The sequence below is a fragment of the Chelonoidis abingdonii genome, chromosome 3, assembly GCF_003597395.2.
Source record: "Chelonoidis abingdonii isolate Lonesome George chromosome 3, CheloAbing_2.0, whole genome shotgun sequence".
Classification (NCBI taxonomy): Eukaryota; Metazoa; Chordata; order Testudines; family Testudinidae; genus Chelonoidis; species Chelonoidis abingdonii.
This window is the reverse complement of record NC_133771.1, coordinates 156,883,425-156,899,097: the sequence shown is the minus strand read 5'-3', so window position 1 is coordinate 156,899,097 and position 15,673 is coordinate 156,883,425. Positions and strand designations below refer to the sequence as shown.

Here is a 15,673-nt window from a genome sequence, read left to right as displayed (position 1 = left end):
AACGCTTCAGAAATCGACGTTAGCCTCGGACCATGAACGCACAACGCCGAATTACTGTGCCTAGTGTGGCCGCATGAAATCGAATTTATAATATCAGTTTTATAAAACCAATTTTAGCTAATTCGATATTATCCCGTAGTGTAGACGTGGCCTAAGTGAGCTGGGAAATACCCATGTGATTATCTGAACTACTGAGCTCTATTAGGAACTCTCCACTGGGAGGACAAGAACACTGCAAACTGAAAGAGAGGGGAGGTGGGAAGCTGTCCAGGGAAGGCTAGTTTGGTGTATTGGGAAGAGGTAATTGAGACACTCTTCACCCCTCCCCTACAGGCTGGGACTCGGGGACCTGGGCCCTCCCTCTCCATGATCTCCCTCACCATTCCCCTCCAGCCAGGAGAATTCATGGAGCACTGGGGTATGAAGACTGTAGCACAAATGCCGGGCCAACAGACCACACAGCAAAGCCATTCCAGGATGGTGAGGACTGCTGAACCATGGACTGCCCACCAGGCCTCCTGGCCTCTGGGTGACGCCTGCTACAAGGGGACAAAATCTTTGTCACTTCAAGACATCATTGCTCCAGTATCAAATATGAAAATGTACTTAAGCTTTCAATACATTGACAAAGTTACTGTCAACTTTTTATATCAAAATTTTCTAGGCCAAATCTTTCAAAAACAGGAAACTAAAGTTAGGCTCTGATGCCCATATATAGGCACCTTACAGTGGGATTTTTGCAAAGTACTTAAGTGATTTAGGAGCATAAGTCCCATTGACTTCAAACTGCAAAGTCTGGTACGGCCCATATGCACATCTCTCTTCGTGGAATTCTGTGTCAATGTGTGGGCACGGAATTCATATCCTCCACAGATTTCTTTGCTTTCCTGCAGAAAAATGAATTCTATGGGGAATCAAAGGGAAGCTGCAAGAGTGGTCATGTGCCCCTCCCCAGCAGCCCAGAGCAGCTGGCAGAGATGTAAATCAGTACAGGATGGGGGCTGTACATGTGTGGGGAGATGTTAATAACCACTGTGGGGCATGTGTGTGTACGCAAGCAAGATAGACACTACTTCTCAGTCACTATTGTAGCAGGCCCAGTGTGGAGTGGGAGGGCTTTGGGGTCTTTGGAAGTAGGCGTGAGGCAGGCTCTGTCCCCTCAGGCAGAGCATAATGTAGCAGCCTGCCTACTTAGTTGTTCCCATTGTTCTTAGTGACTTGTTCCCATTCTTAGTGAACTCCCCCAGGAGTGCTAAGGCTCCTTTACATTGTCAGAGTGAGGTACAAAAGCCTTATTATAAATGATAGTATGGCCTTATAAATGCTTATGATGCTTTAGAGATCAGAATTGGTCTACATTTTTGGACTGAAATTTTCCTATCAAAATATGCTCCCTGAACTGTTTACTATTGACCTTTCTGGAGATGGTCAGTAGCCAATATAAACTGTGAGTATGATTCTCCAGCTCTCACTCTTCAGTTGCCTGTGATGTAATACGAAACATATGGGTTCATATTTTTGTTGACTAATAAATAGAAATAAAGGGTGAAACATAATTACATTATTAGACAAAGAGGTTTGGGGTTTGCCTCCAATGCTTCCCACTCCTATTCTCCATCCAGCTCAGCAGTCCACCTGAATCCCTGTCTATTTCATCCTGTTCACCATCAAAGAACAGCAGAGATCATCCTGAGGCACTTTTGCTGATACCTTAACTTTATTGACCTTTAAAGTGGTACAAGTCATCATTTTGCTTGATTTAAAATTATCAGTACATTTATTTATGACTGGTTAAGTACAAAGATGGAGGCTGTTACCCCAAAATATGCCAGCTAGTGGGTGCCCAGGGAGTCATCTTCAGCTGGGGATGGCAAAAGTGTAGCATGTTCTGACCATGTTCTTTTCCCCACCCCTCCTTGTTTTCTGATATAGGGATTGGCATAGGTCAGGACACTTCCATACCAAGGGAATCCTCAGCTAGAAAAATCTGTGTTTTCTTGCTTTTCTCCAGCGCCAGAGTGGCATAATGGGGTTAGATTACAGCTCAGGATCTATTTTACTTATCCATTAAAGAAAAAAAAGACTGAGGGCAAATGAAACATTTATCAAGCAGTCAATAAAATGTCAAGACAGTCAGAACCAAGCACTTCCCAAAACAGCCAGCCAGGTCCAGATGAAATTAACAAATGGTAAAGGGATATTCATTCTTTTGCACAACCTGAATGGCCTTTACATCATGCATCAAAAATGGCTGCACCAGCATCTCATGCTCAAGAATCTCCTACAAAATTGCATGTGGACGGGGACAATTTATTTTGCAATGTTGTTCTCAATCATGACTGTCTGCAATTGTGGACCATTGTTCATTTAAAAAAAAAAAAACAACACACAACCACAAACTGAAGGAAGATGAGACTCAAGAGGAAAGCAGGAACCAACATCAGAAGACCATTACAAGTACACTGAAAAACAAAACCCAGGCAAAGAAAGAACATGTGGAGGTGAATGGAAATACAAGAAAATGTTCTTACGCTGAAATATAAGATAAGTAGCTTAGAAGACCTATAGCGAAGGGGGTCTCTTTACTTTAAGATCTTGAATATACAGCTGTTTTTGAACTTTTTTAAAGTAATGACTATGGTCAGTTTTCTGTTAATAATAAATAAAATACTCTACACTAACTTGCACTTTCATGTGATATTTTACAGCTGATTCATTTAATAACGCATTTTTGTTATTAAGTATGCCTCTCCTTAGAGGCATAAGCCAAATATTATATACACACATGATCATTTTACTATATTTTAAATCTAAATTGAAATCTAGAAATTCAGAACTAAATATAGTTGGAATAAATGATTAATCTAAGATTAACAATGTTACATGGGTAGTAAACATTTGTCCTCACTCAAGACTTATCTAACTGTTTCAACTTTCAGATTTGCTCAGCATCGGTGAAGACTCTAACAGGTGCCAACATCCCCTTGTCAAAGACTGACCACCCACTTGTGAGAGAATTTAACACTAGGGTCTGGAATGGGGTGTGTGATTCCTGGACACAACTGACTGAGACATACTTACTTGAAGTGTACCTCAAAGAAAAGGAAAACTGAAGCTTAAAGACAAGAAAATCACTGTTATTTTTGAATGTTGTGATGATGAGGCAAGATCAGTTCTGAATGTACTGCTTGCACCATTAGAACCTGATTGCAGTGGGTATGTTTACTCTTTTTTTTTGTGTGTGCATACAGTGTTTTTTAGATGCTGTTAATTACTCAACTGTTTCACAGGCTGTAGTCAAATCTGTAAATGAATACCAGATTGATCATAAAAATGTTGTAGTAATTGATACAGACAACACTACTCACATGAAAAAGGCATTTGATTCTGTGTTTTTCTTAGAAAACACTGTTTCCAAATTCTGGGTATATCATCTATTTGGCACATATTCTTAACTTAATTGTTGAATCATTTAGAAAGCCTTTTCAGCTGGTTGATACATTTGTAAAGTGCCTCAAAAACATGTTCTATAATTCTGGTAGTACGAAAGTGAGGTACCTCTGTTTCACGAACCAGAAACTACAAGAGTCTGCAGATGTCACGCATCCATGCCTCCTAGCCCAGATAGAACACACTGGAACAGCTGGTTTTATGCTGTTCTGTATCACTCTAAGAACTTTCAGTTCTATAAGAAGTTTTTTTAATGAAGAGTGCAGTTTCTGTGTAAACTATTCAGAAAAATGCTGAATGACTCAACTCAGTATGCATTGTTGAAAATACAGATCACTTTTCTAGCACAAAAATGGGAACAAATTCTCAGTTTACATCTGATATTTGAGAGCAGGAAGCCTTGCAGGGTTAACTTATTTGACCTTCAGGAAGAATTACAGATATATTTCAGTTCACATCTAGAGCCCCCTTTCTTCAGAAAGCACCTCAGAGTTCTTTAAATTTAGAGAGGCAGAAAACATATCTCCTGTTGAAAAACTTGCCTGTCTCTCTTTAAAGAGGCTATGAAGCTTCTCAAAAGCTTGACAAATATTTCTCATTTGGACAAGAAAATCTGAATGTTCTGAGGCTTGTAGATTATTTGATCCTCGTGTTTATATCCTGCCAGGCTACCATATTTTTTGGCAATGCCTGGGTTTTTCTGAGATACCTGAACAGGAGCTAAAATTGTACAGGGAAAAGATTGTGCCTGAAGCTATTCAAAGTCAAACTATTTTTGTAGCCCTCCAAGCATTTTGGCTTTCAGAGAAAGATAAAATTCCAAATTGGATAAATGCTGGCCTGGAATGGCATAAATGCTGTCTCAAACTCTGCAGATGCAGAGTTTTTCACTGTACAATCTGGTCCTTTCTGCCAGAAGGAAATCACTAAGTAAGAAAAACTTGAAAGCTCTTTGTTTTCTGTACTATATTTAAATTAAAAGATAGGACAATGACTGGCAAAAATGTATGACTTTCATGGGTGAAAATCTGAGCACTTTAAAATGATATTCTATTTTATTTTTATTTTGATGCTTGGTGTTCTGTAATGTAATTTAAATGAAAATCCAGATTATAAAGCTGGAATGCAGAGTATTGGTTACCAAGTATTATTAACTTTTTTATATTTAGGAAATGCTGAATAGTTATTGTGACTTTTTTTTCTGTATTGTGGTTTAAATTAATTACCAAAGTAATTACCAAAGTAATTGAAACTGGCATGATTCTATTCTGACAAACAAAATGTTTAGAATGTTGCAGAATTTTTATTTTTTTGGTGCACAATTCTCCCGGAAGTAGCACATATTTAACTCAATGCACATGAGTAGTCCTATTGACCCCAATGAGATTACTCATGAATAAAGTTGTGTATGTTTGTAGAATTGAGATCTAAATCTGAACCACTGAACTGATATAAAATACATGTGTACATAGTTGACATAAGCAATAAACCACCTTTTTTCCTTCTGTAATATTTACTGCAGGTACAGGAAACGTTTTCTAAACTTGGACTACTCATTCTAATTTAAGAAAATGACTAGGCGTAAACACCTAGTCCTTATTTTTGCTAATCAATACACAAAATCAAGTGCAGATGAAGATATATTCTAGAAATGTTCTCAGTTTAGTTTCTCTCATGTATTCAGTTTACTTATACTTATTTAACTCTTACCTACTGTATATTTTTATTATACACCACTTAAGCAAGTTTGATTTCAATGCACAGATTTTGTTTTGGTTTTTCAGCGGCTCAGAAGAATACCGTGGAGAATGAAGAACCAGCAACCAGTATTAACATGAGTGAGACTTAGTCATAGTTCTTTATGGGATAAAAACTATTAGTCACTACAAAAAAAACATACAATTGTTGCATAATATATAAATGCAATAAAGCAAAAACATTTTTAAAATGTTGGTTTCAGTTTTGCAAATTATTCTAACAGTCTATCTTACATATACCATACTTTGATTCAAAAGTTAATTTCTAGTAAATCAGAATTAGTACATTCACCAATTTTTACTTAAACAATTAAGCCTCTGAAGAAATACATTTTGGCCCCTACTGTAGCAGTAGAATGTACTGTTTGTATAATTTAGAATAAAGGATAAAGAATAAAGTAATAATGTAGCATGTATTAAATGTATATGATTTGACCATATCCTGCCAGCCACCCTTTTTGAACAGCAGAAAGGAATGGCCTAGCAGCCATTGGCAGAAAGGCATCAGCCAGAATTTCTTTGTGTCTGGACTGATTTCAAGGCAGTAACAGACCTTTGAGGGTCACCATTTTGTTGTAGGCTTAGCATTTTAAAATAAGTAAAAGAATGCCATGATTGTTTTTCTTCTGCATTTTAATTTATTGTTCCTGTTCAAAATGTTCTGTGTAAATTAATTCTGTTTCGTGTGTGAATGAGGAATGGGTGTTGATATAAGTGTGAAGGCCATCGCTGAACCAGATGTTCTAAGGAACACTGGAGACAGATGCAAGGCAGCCAGGAGGCAACATGCCTTCCGAGAGACTTGATGAAAGAACAAAATAAAGGATGAGAAGGACAAGTTAAGAAAACAAACACACGTCAAACAATTGATTCCAGTGTGATGGTGCAAAACTTATTAGTCTCACTGAAGGAAAATTACTATATAAACAGGGCACCTTGCCATGAAACTTTGGGTTCATCCAGCCAAAACTTCCACCAGAGCATCGTGTCATGACCGACAGAACCTAGCACCTACCTACCCGTGATCAACTTTGCTGGCCACTAGATTGATACGGACTCTGGACTGCTAACTATAACATCAACTGGTGGGAGTGAGTGAGTGTGTGTGTGTGTGTGTGTGACTGAATGCATATGTTAATTGTTGTATCTTCAATAAATGTGGCGTATTGCCTTTTCCCCTGAAAAAAAGATCCTGTGGACTTCTTATAAGCAAATACTACTCTTGCCAACACTCTTGCAACTGCTTAACTATAAACACACAAATAATCTCATTTGACTTTTGTAACAACTAGGCAGACTAGAAACCAGAAACACAGGAATTGTAGGTTACTCTTTTGTTTTTTTTTTTTTGTTTTTCCAAATAACCACTAGAAGCTTAGGCTAGCTTGCCACTGAAGAACCCTATGAATCTAGGCTCCGCAGGACATACTTCCCAAGGCCTGAAGGGCAGCTCCTCACAGCTCACTAATCGGCTGATGCTAGCATTTAAACCAGGAAGCCAGCATGAGGAGTTGCCCAATGATTAGGGCGCTAGCTTATGACTCAAAAAACACGAGTTCAATTCTCTGCTCCACTATGGACTTTGTGTGTGATCTTAGTCACTTAAGGCCTAGATCTGAAAATGTATTTAGGCACTTAACTCCCACTGATCAACAGGAGTTAGGCACCTAAATACCTTAGCCTGTTTCCTATCTAAAAATAGGGAAATACTATTACCCCCAGCTCATAAGGGTGTTGAGGGATAGGTATGTGACAAATATTGCAGTTCCCTGCAATATCTTTGAATAAATTGATTGTATTAAGTTTCTTTGGCGTTCATTGTATTGAAGGCAAAGACAATATAGTATTATTGTGGGCCAGGACTGTATGTCCCCTCTTTCTAGAGAGGAGATATGATGTGAACCCTAGGAAGTGTTATATCCTTCAAAGGACTATACTGAACAATGTGCCAGATGAGAATGGACTTTTTGGACAAACAGTATCCAGTGGTTTGCCTAGGGAATCTCTAGAGGGACATGAATACTGCAAATTCCTTACATCTGATTATCCAAAAACCCAGCCTTCTGAAGCTACGCCCTGAGGAGAGGATCACTGTCTGCTAATTACCTGTTCCCAAAGTTTCAAGATCAAAGATCCAAGCTGTAGAAGAGAAAAACTAATCTGTTCCTGGGGGGACTCGTTCAGAGCTGGAGTTGACCAGAGAAAAAACCCTTGGTGAGGTATGAAGGACTGGCTCCTACCAGAGCCCTTGTTGGAGCTGGTGGGGCAGAGTAGATCTCTGGTAAGTTTTATTAGCATCTTTGTAGGTTCTTTTATTGTTTCACATATTTTCTCTGTAATACTTTTACCTTAAGAACGAAATGTGCTTGCTTACAAAGAGCTGTATGGTAACTTGTGACTGTTGGCAATTACGGCTGTTTACAGCTGCCGCAAAGCAAAGCACAGACATCGGCCTATTTAGGCAGTCTGGCTTGCTGGGGATACCAGTGTAAACAGAGAACTATGCAGACTGGAAAAACCCCACTGAAGGGGTGGGGGGAGATACAGGTCTCTATACAAGAGAGGTGATGGCTGGAGCCTAAAGTGGTTGCCCTGGAGAGACCACAGTGGGGGAATACAGGTGCAGTTGTGACAAAATAAAGATTGTGAAGCATTTAAATACTATAATGATGGGGGCTACAGACAGTTGCAAAAACTTGTGAAGAATGCCATTCTACAGAGATTATTTGAAAATAAAGATTTTGACACAGCAGTCCTTTAGAGGTTCTATGGAATCTAGCATACAATCACTTCCTCCACAACCAAAGTTGTTTTTCTTTGTTGAAAGAGAAATTCTGGGATGGGAAAGTTTAAAAAAATCCTGATGCAGAAACATCAGGAGGGAGAAGTCCCAACTCCATGATTATAGTTCAGCTTCTTGCCCCACACCCAATCTTTATCCTTATGTTTCAGATAATGTATCCATTTCTGTCTTTCCCCCCAATTAAGTACACCTCATTTGTATCTGAGGGGAATGGATCAGTAATCTCTCTCAGTTTAAGGCTGGTAGTTGGATAAGAGTTAAATCTTTCTCACCTGAACCTGACACTGGACTGTATTGGTTTGTTTATTTCTCTCTCTCTATCCCCTGCCCATGAAGCTGAAGAACTCAGATAGTGTCTTCTCCTAATGCCCAGATGTGTATGAGGGGGTTGGTCTCTCTCATCATTCCCCTTGGAATCAAAGGATCAGTCTCTCTCCCACTGGGGCCCAGATCAGCTGTTTGGTCTCTTCTACACACATTTGCTCTCTTCCCCATCCCTCTCCCACGAGCTAAAGTACCTATCTCCCTCCTCCACATCCTGTATTAGAGAGGAGGAGTGGCAGTCTCTCTCTGACTTGGGCAAGGACTGGAGGGTAACCTCATTTGATCTGTTTTCTCCAGTAGATGGGAAAGAGATTGAGGGATCTCTCCCCACCCCCAACAGGGTGCAGGGGAGATGATCACTCCTCTTCATTACTCCCCTGAGCTAGGAGGAAGGAGCACAGAGGCACGTTTTTTTCCTTTTCTCTTGCAACTGTCTCACTGTCTGTCCCTAATGCCAGGGTCATCACTATTCCTCTCTCTCTTTAAGGCTAGGGTTCAGATTGGTCAGTCTGTCTATATGCTAGAATCAGGAAGGTAGGTCTATCTCCTCTTATTGCTGAAGGGGAGTATTCATACCTCTTTCACTAAAGGGCCATCATGGGTGTGCTCTCTACATATAGAGTCTGAGTGGAAGCAGGAATGCTGGAACTGGTGGTGCACTAACACTTCCTGGCTTGAAATAATAATAGCAACCCAATGCATGGATTCCATCATATACAGGATGTACAGTTTTGTACAATGGCTTTCAGCACTCCCACTAAAAAAAAACTGTTCCAGCACCCTGAATGGAAATTTTTACTGCTCTCTCCTAACGGTGGGTGTGTAAGTATATGCCCCTTCTATGCTGCCTAGAGCAAGAGATAGGTGCAATCATTCTATTCCTTCTTCAGGAGTTAAGGTCAGTCTTTTTAGGAACCACAGGATGGTCTCCTCCTTAGGGAATAGGGGGTCAGGATTTCTTTTCCATGACAGTGGGGAGGCTGAGTCCAGTCCCAAACTTTGTTTCTTCCTCTTATGCTATAATGCAGGGGTGGGCAAACTATGGCCCGCAGGCCAGATTGAGCCTGTCAGGGCTTTGGATTCGGCCTATGGGATTGCCATCCTCATGGTGCCACCGGCCCACACCCACTCCCAGAAGCAGCCGGCACCATGTCCCTGCAGCCCCTCAGGGAGGGGGATGGGCAGAGGGCTCTGTGCGGTGCCCTTGCCTGCAGGCATGGACCCCTGCAGCTTCCATTGGCCACGAATGGGGAACCACAGCCAATGGGAGCTTCAGGGGAGGTACCCGCAGGCGAGGGCAGCACAAGGAGCCTTCTGCCCCCCTTTCCCCAAGGGCCACAGGGACACGATGCAAGCCGCTTCCGGGAGCGGCGTGGAGCCAGGGCAGGCAAGGAGCCCGTCTTAGCCCCGCTGCGCGTGGCTCCCACCCCGGAACCACTCCAGGTAAGCGGCACCAGGCCGTAGCCCACACCCCAACCCCCTACCCTGAGCCCCCTCCTGCACTCCACACCCCCTCCTGCACACCACATCCCCTCCCACAGCCCACACTCCCTCCCTACCCAAGCACTACATTCATGGCCCTGCATGCAATTTCCCCACCCAGATGTAGCCCTTGGGCTAAAAAGTTTGCCCACCCCTGCAATAATGCCAAGTCTTCCCACCCATGAATTCTCCCCACCAAGAAGATGCATAATCTTGCAGCATCTGGCATAGGGATGCGCCAAAGAAGGGAGGAAGAGATCAGCTCTCCTGATATTCTGGGCTGCCAGGCAGTTACTTGGGGATGTTGCAGCTTGAATATCAATTAGACCAGTCCTGATATACCTACACTGCCAAACCAGCCAGTAGCAGACTCCAAATCCCAGAGGCGCTAAGATGGCAAAAAAAAAGCCACATTTGCCTTCTACCTTACTGAGGTTGGAGTCAGCCTCTTCATCTTCCTCTCCCCCATTTCAGGGCCAGGAAGGTATCAATCTCTCTTTTCTTCCACCTGCAGGGGTGGCTGGCATAATTGTAGGGCTCTTATTGCTATTCTGGGGCTAACGCTCCCCCCCTCTAGATTCAGGGCGTCAGTGGCCTCTCTCCCCAAAGGGCTAGGGAAGTTGGTGAAATCTGGGCCAACTGACGTCAGTGGCAAAACCCCGAAGACAGGATTTCATCCTGTCTCTCCCTGCCCTAGAGCCAGAGCTAGAGGGAGTGGCGGCCCCTCTGTCGCTACGGAGATGAGTGCGTTGGTTTCTCTCCTCCCCAACCCTTGGAGGCTCCATCTCATCAGTGGAAGGGGGGAAGGATCGGCTTCTCCCTTTTCCCTCAGCCCTGCAGCTCAGTTGGGTTCGTTTTAGGTTTTCCCACCTTTGGGGAGGGACTCATGGGGAGCGGAAGCGCGCTCCTCCTTCCCCAGGGAGAGGTTCGCTGAGCTGTCGTGCCCGAAAATCAGAAGCAGGCGGGCACCTCAGCCTTTTCCACCACGCCCAGACCGGGTCTGTGCTTGGGTACAATGTGTACGGACAACGGCGCCTCCTTTCCCCCAGGCCAGCCTCTCTTGCTGCCTCCCGATGTCAGTCACCCCTCCCCCCGGGGCCAGGCACGGAGGCCGGCCGGCTTCGGGAGGGAAGGTACGTCTGGCTCTTCACTTTCTCTCTCTTTGCTTTCAGGCGGTGTTCGGCCTCTTTCTCCTCCTTTTGGAAGAGCAGGTGGGTGACGGCCTCTCCCCCACCGCAGGCCGGCCCTTCACTGACCTGGCTCAGCCCTGTGCCGAGCAGCTCGTCGGACCTCTCGAGAGAACCGGCGACTCACCTCCGTCCTCAGCCAAGCGTCGACGGTTTCCCTCCCGAGACTAGAGGGAAATATGTTCCGCCGGATCCCTCCGCCTGCCGAAATACGTAGTGTCAGCGCTGCTCCCAGGCTCGAGCGCCGGGACTAGACAGCGCTGCGGAAGGATACATGGAACGGAGACACAGTCGCTGACCTGACAGTTTTGACAGTTATGGAAAGAATTGTTGGCGCGCGCCCCGTCCCCCTCGTGGGGCCGGGGGTGAGCCGCGCTGCAGGCGCGTGCGGCTGCTCTGCTGTCTCTGATCCCAGCCCGCTTAGGGATCCACAGCGCTCTAAATTCCCGCACCAGGGCCAGGTACCTGCTCCGTCTCTGAACGCTTTCTGCCACCAACCCTTTCCCACAGCTCAGCCCCAGACAGGTCACTGTCCGTCCCCCTAACCATGACCTCGTGGCCCCTGTAGCCTCAGAAGCCCTCTGTCCCCATGAGCAGGGGCGGCTCCAGGCCCCAGCACACCAAGCGCCTGCTTGGGGCGGCAAGCCGCCGGGGGCGCTCTGCCGGCACCGCGAAGGCGGCAGGGAGGCTGCCCTCGGCAGCGTGCCTGTGGAGGGTCCCCTGGTCCTGAGGCTTCGGCAGCCCTCCGGCAGGCAAGCCGCAGAAGGCAGCCTGCCTGCCCTGCTTGGGGCTGCAGAATTCCTAGAGCCGCCTCTGCCCATGAGGGAAGCTCCTGCTACACCTGTAAGTGCTCCACTGTCTCAGGGTTAGATCCAGGGCCAGCTCTAGGCACCAGCAAACCAAGCATGTGGTTGGGGAGGCAGTCCAGGTGGTTGTTGGTTTTCTGCTTTGGCAGTTGCACTCTGAGGGGTTTGTTTGTGTTTTTTTGTTTTGCTTGGGGCAGCAAAAAACCTGTTTAGATCCCCTGTTTCACATACAGAGGGCCAGGTTTCTTTATCCAACCAATTTTCTGATTTGTTCGGTTGTCAGGTTGAATGATCCCTCTTTAATTAACCACCAGACGTGCACGCATTTGATAGGCCAAATTCTGCCCAACCCAGATAAATGCTCAGGTGCAACTTTCACGGCCATTGCAAAAACAGCATTCCCGCTTTCCTGTATTGTGACCTACAATACTCCACAGTCTCTTCCTATTTAGTGTTTCTTACCACAGAGGAAACAGGGCATGTGGTGTGAGCTATATCCCCAGGCAATATCATACACAGCATGCTTCTTTAGACCCCACTCACAGCTCTTGTATGGTGGGGTTTGCAGAGATGCTTTCCATAACTTTTGGAAGGAAGCAGAATCAGGGCAGTAAGCTTTAATCATATGCTTCCTCCTCCTGCAATTTTTTAGTGGGCAGCACATTCCTACTATCCTTTAATTTTGTAGGCTCCACCCTCTCAACATACCCTCTAGGACATGGTCTGGCCCAATCACAATAATTTAATAAAAAATAAGAATATTTATGGACAGCCTCCTACCCAAAGATCAGAAGGTGATATACAAATATAAAAGGTAACAGTGCTTAATAAATAAATCAAAAATATTCTAACAATAGCCATACATTTTGTCTCAAGTATGAAGTCAAACAGTGGTCCCTAAACAACATTAAAGGACCATTGTCAACTTGAAATCAATTTTAAAATATTAGTCAAAAGTACTTTCAAGTCATATACTTACTCATGAGTTCCCAATCAGTTTTTGTGGATTTAAAATCACATTTTCCTATTTTTATCATCTTTTCTTTCCTTGACTGCTATATGAAACAAAAAGGGAAACTAACCATAACTTCACACCTGCAATCAAATCTGTGCAAGCAACAGCATATAATGAACTAGAGATCTTTCAGTTAATGCCCACATTAGCCACATGGAGGAGTTACAGTACTGCACTTTGGTGCACACTGCTATTCACACCCTGCACTACGTGACAGTATAGATATGCCCAGTTTCTGAAGTGGTGGCAACCACATTAAGACTGTCCCCTATGCAAGTATACTTAGGAGAGACAAAGTTCCTGCTGCTCTTGCCTCTTTCTGGCACACCTGCACAGAATGGCCTCTTTCTAGCACACCTATATGTTGTGTACATTTTAAAATTGCAATTTTAAACATTTTAAAATAAAGTAGCTGAAAATCAGTTTTGCTGTTATTTACCTGCCAAAACCTGTGATCAGAGGACTGTGTTTCTCCAGCAAGTACTGATGACACACACTGCTAAACATCTAAAACAAGATAAGATACTTAAACACCCACTAAAGCCTGTCAGAGAAACAGGGCATCTAAAGCAAAGTGGGGAAATACGGTGACCATTTAATACATAGTGTGGAATGCTGGAGATCAGGGCCAGATTAACCTTTTGTGGGCCTGCCGCCAAACATATTTGTGGGCCCCCATGGTAACAATGTAGTATAGGGCAGGAGGTTCAGTCCCCAGAGTGAGGGGCCAGCCAGGGGCAATGGGACACGGCATGGCAGGGGTGGCCCTGCTCCATCCAGCCCAGTGTGAGAACATTATTTACAAACTGGCAGTTGCCAGACGTGTAATAGCTTGCCCAGTCCTGTGCTTCCAGCATGCCCCTTTCCCTTGGTGGTGGGCCCATGCTGTGCCACACAGCCCCCTTCCCCAACACCGGAACATCCCCCGATACCTATTATGCCCAGCACTCCCCAGACCCTGTCACAAATGCACAGTATCCTGCACAACACAAGTGTCCAGCACCCAACACAGAACCCCCGCTCTCTAGTGCCCCAACACACAGAGATCTTCCCAGCCCCCTCACAGACCGGCATCCCTCCACAAAGCCCTCCAGAGACCCACTCCCCGACACCCTGCCTCCTGACCCCACTAACTGGCCTTGCTGGGAGGCAACTGTGTCCTGGGGCGGGGAATCACTTCGGCCCCTCAGGAGTGGTATGATCAGCTAGGCCAGGGCCTGCCGCACCCAGGCTCCCTCAGGACCCACTTGCCTGAAAGGGCCCTGTCAAGTCCCCCACACTGTTCCCTCCCACAACTGGTCAGGCTTCTGCATCAGTCTCAGGTGGCTCAGCTCTCGGAGACAGGTGGGGCCCCACGGGTGGTGGGAAGCAGAAACTGCCTGGAGCTGGAGGTGCACTGGGGTCCAGACAGAAGACAGAGAGAAGCCGGCGGGTGAGGCCAGGGAGTGGAGTGGAGCCCTTGGCCAGCTGGCGGGCAGGCTGAGAAGAGCAAGTGGGCGGGAGGAGCCAGCAGGCTGGTGGGGTCTCAAGGCACAGTGCAAGCAGAGCAGGCCCAGCTCCATGGGGTCAGTGGTGCCATTGTAAACCTAGCTCTGCTTGGGATACATTAACAGTCCTTTCCAATTTTTGTATCTGTTTTTTAAATTTTGCCTCAACTTGACATTTCCTAGGTTTCAAATTTTTTTAATACAGTTTCATTTTGTTTTTCCTCTTTCATTTATATGTATTTGCAACCTGTACCATAACAAATTAATTTGTCTTTCAATTTAGTTTTTATGGTCTTAATTTTTTTTAAATTCACGTATCTGTTTTGAATAATATTCTTTGCATTGCCAATGATTAAGAAAGGCAAGGAAACAGGACCATTCCTCCCACTTATTTAATAACAAGATAAAACAGGTGAACTATATTCTACAGCCCCAATCCAGCAAATGCTTACACACATGCTTAACTTTACTACCCTGAATGGTCCCACGGAAGTCAAAGGAATTTTTCATGGTAGTAAAGTTAAACTCATGCATAAGTGTTTGCGGGATTGGGACCTACGTTCATATGCAGGACTAAATTAGGACATTTTAAAGTAATATTCAAACTTTGTGTTTTATAAAGATTGCAATTTTTCTTCATTTTTTGCATATACTCTGTAACACTCAGACAGTAAAAGCTACTGGATGGTAGCTCTCTTGTCACTTGGAAACTCCTGTAATAAAAATATACATACATTACAAATTTACACTCGGTGAGTTTTAATTATTCAGTTACAATATTTTGCAGGAAGATATATTGTAATCCGTTTTTTGTTTGTTTGTTTTTTAAGTGAGCAACATTTCTATCTTTGTTCTACCTTTATCCTACCTTTGTTCTACCTGCTAGTGCAATGTTTGGCTTTCCTTTTGTTCTCTCTTAGTTTGAGAAAAAAAGTTGTAGTCGTTCCTCTCTATTTTCTTTTCACTTCATTAATATTTAACTTCACTCAAATCCACAATCTAGGGCAAGACAAAACTAGAGTTTCCGATAGGTTAAATATGATTCAGAGAGTTCTAAAATTCAACCCACTTTGTCCTATTTTTAACCATTTTCAGATTCCAAGAAATATACTTTTCAGATATGTGATGACATTTTGTCTCACTATGATGACATTTAGCACAACAATTTATGTTGCATCTTGATATGCTCACAGATCACGATTCCTCAAGTTAACTATTTAATGAGAAACAAGTTTGTTGTTTCTAACAACTGTGGTAACTCTAGTCACAAATTCTAGGCCATACTATGTTCCATCATGCTGGAATCTATCATTTCCAAATCAAATGTTTATTGTCATAACAAGCTACTATATACAGGAACGG

General features: G+C 44.0%; 1 protein-coding gene across 1 annotated transcript in view; it reads right to left on the bottom strand.

The window, feature by feature from the left end:
* Positions 1 to 11,166, bottom strand: part of DNAH8 (dynein axonemal heavy chain 8) — a 621,721-nt gene extending 610,555 nt beyond the window's left edge. The window contains exons 1-2 of the mRNA XM_075064269.1: positions 11,131 to 11,166; positions 10,242 to 10,324 (exon numbers count right to left, since the gene is read on the bottom strand). The gene's annotated coding sequence lies outside the window, so the exon portion shown is untranslated. The remainder of the gene's footprint in view (positions 1 to 10,241; positions 10,325 to 11,130) is intronic.
* Positions 11,167 to 15,673: the final 4,507 nt, after the last annotated feature.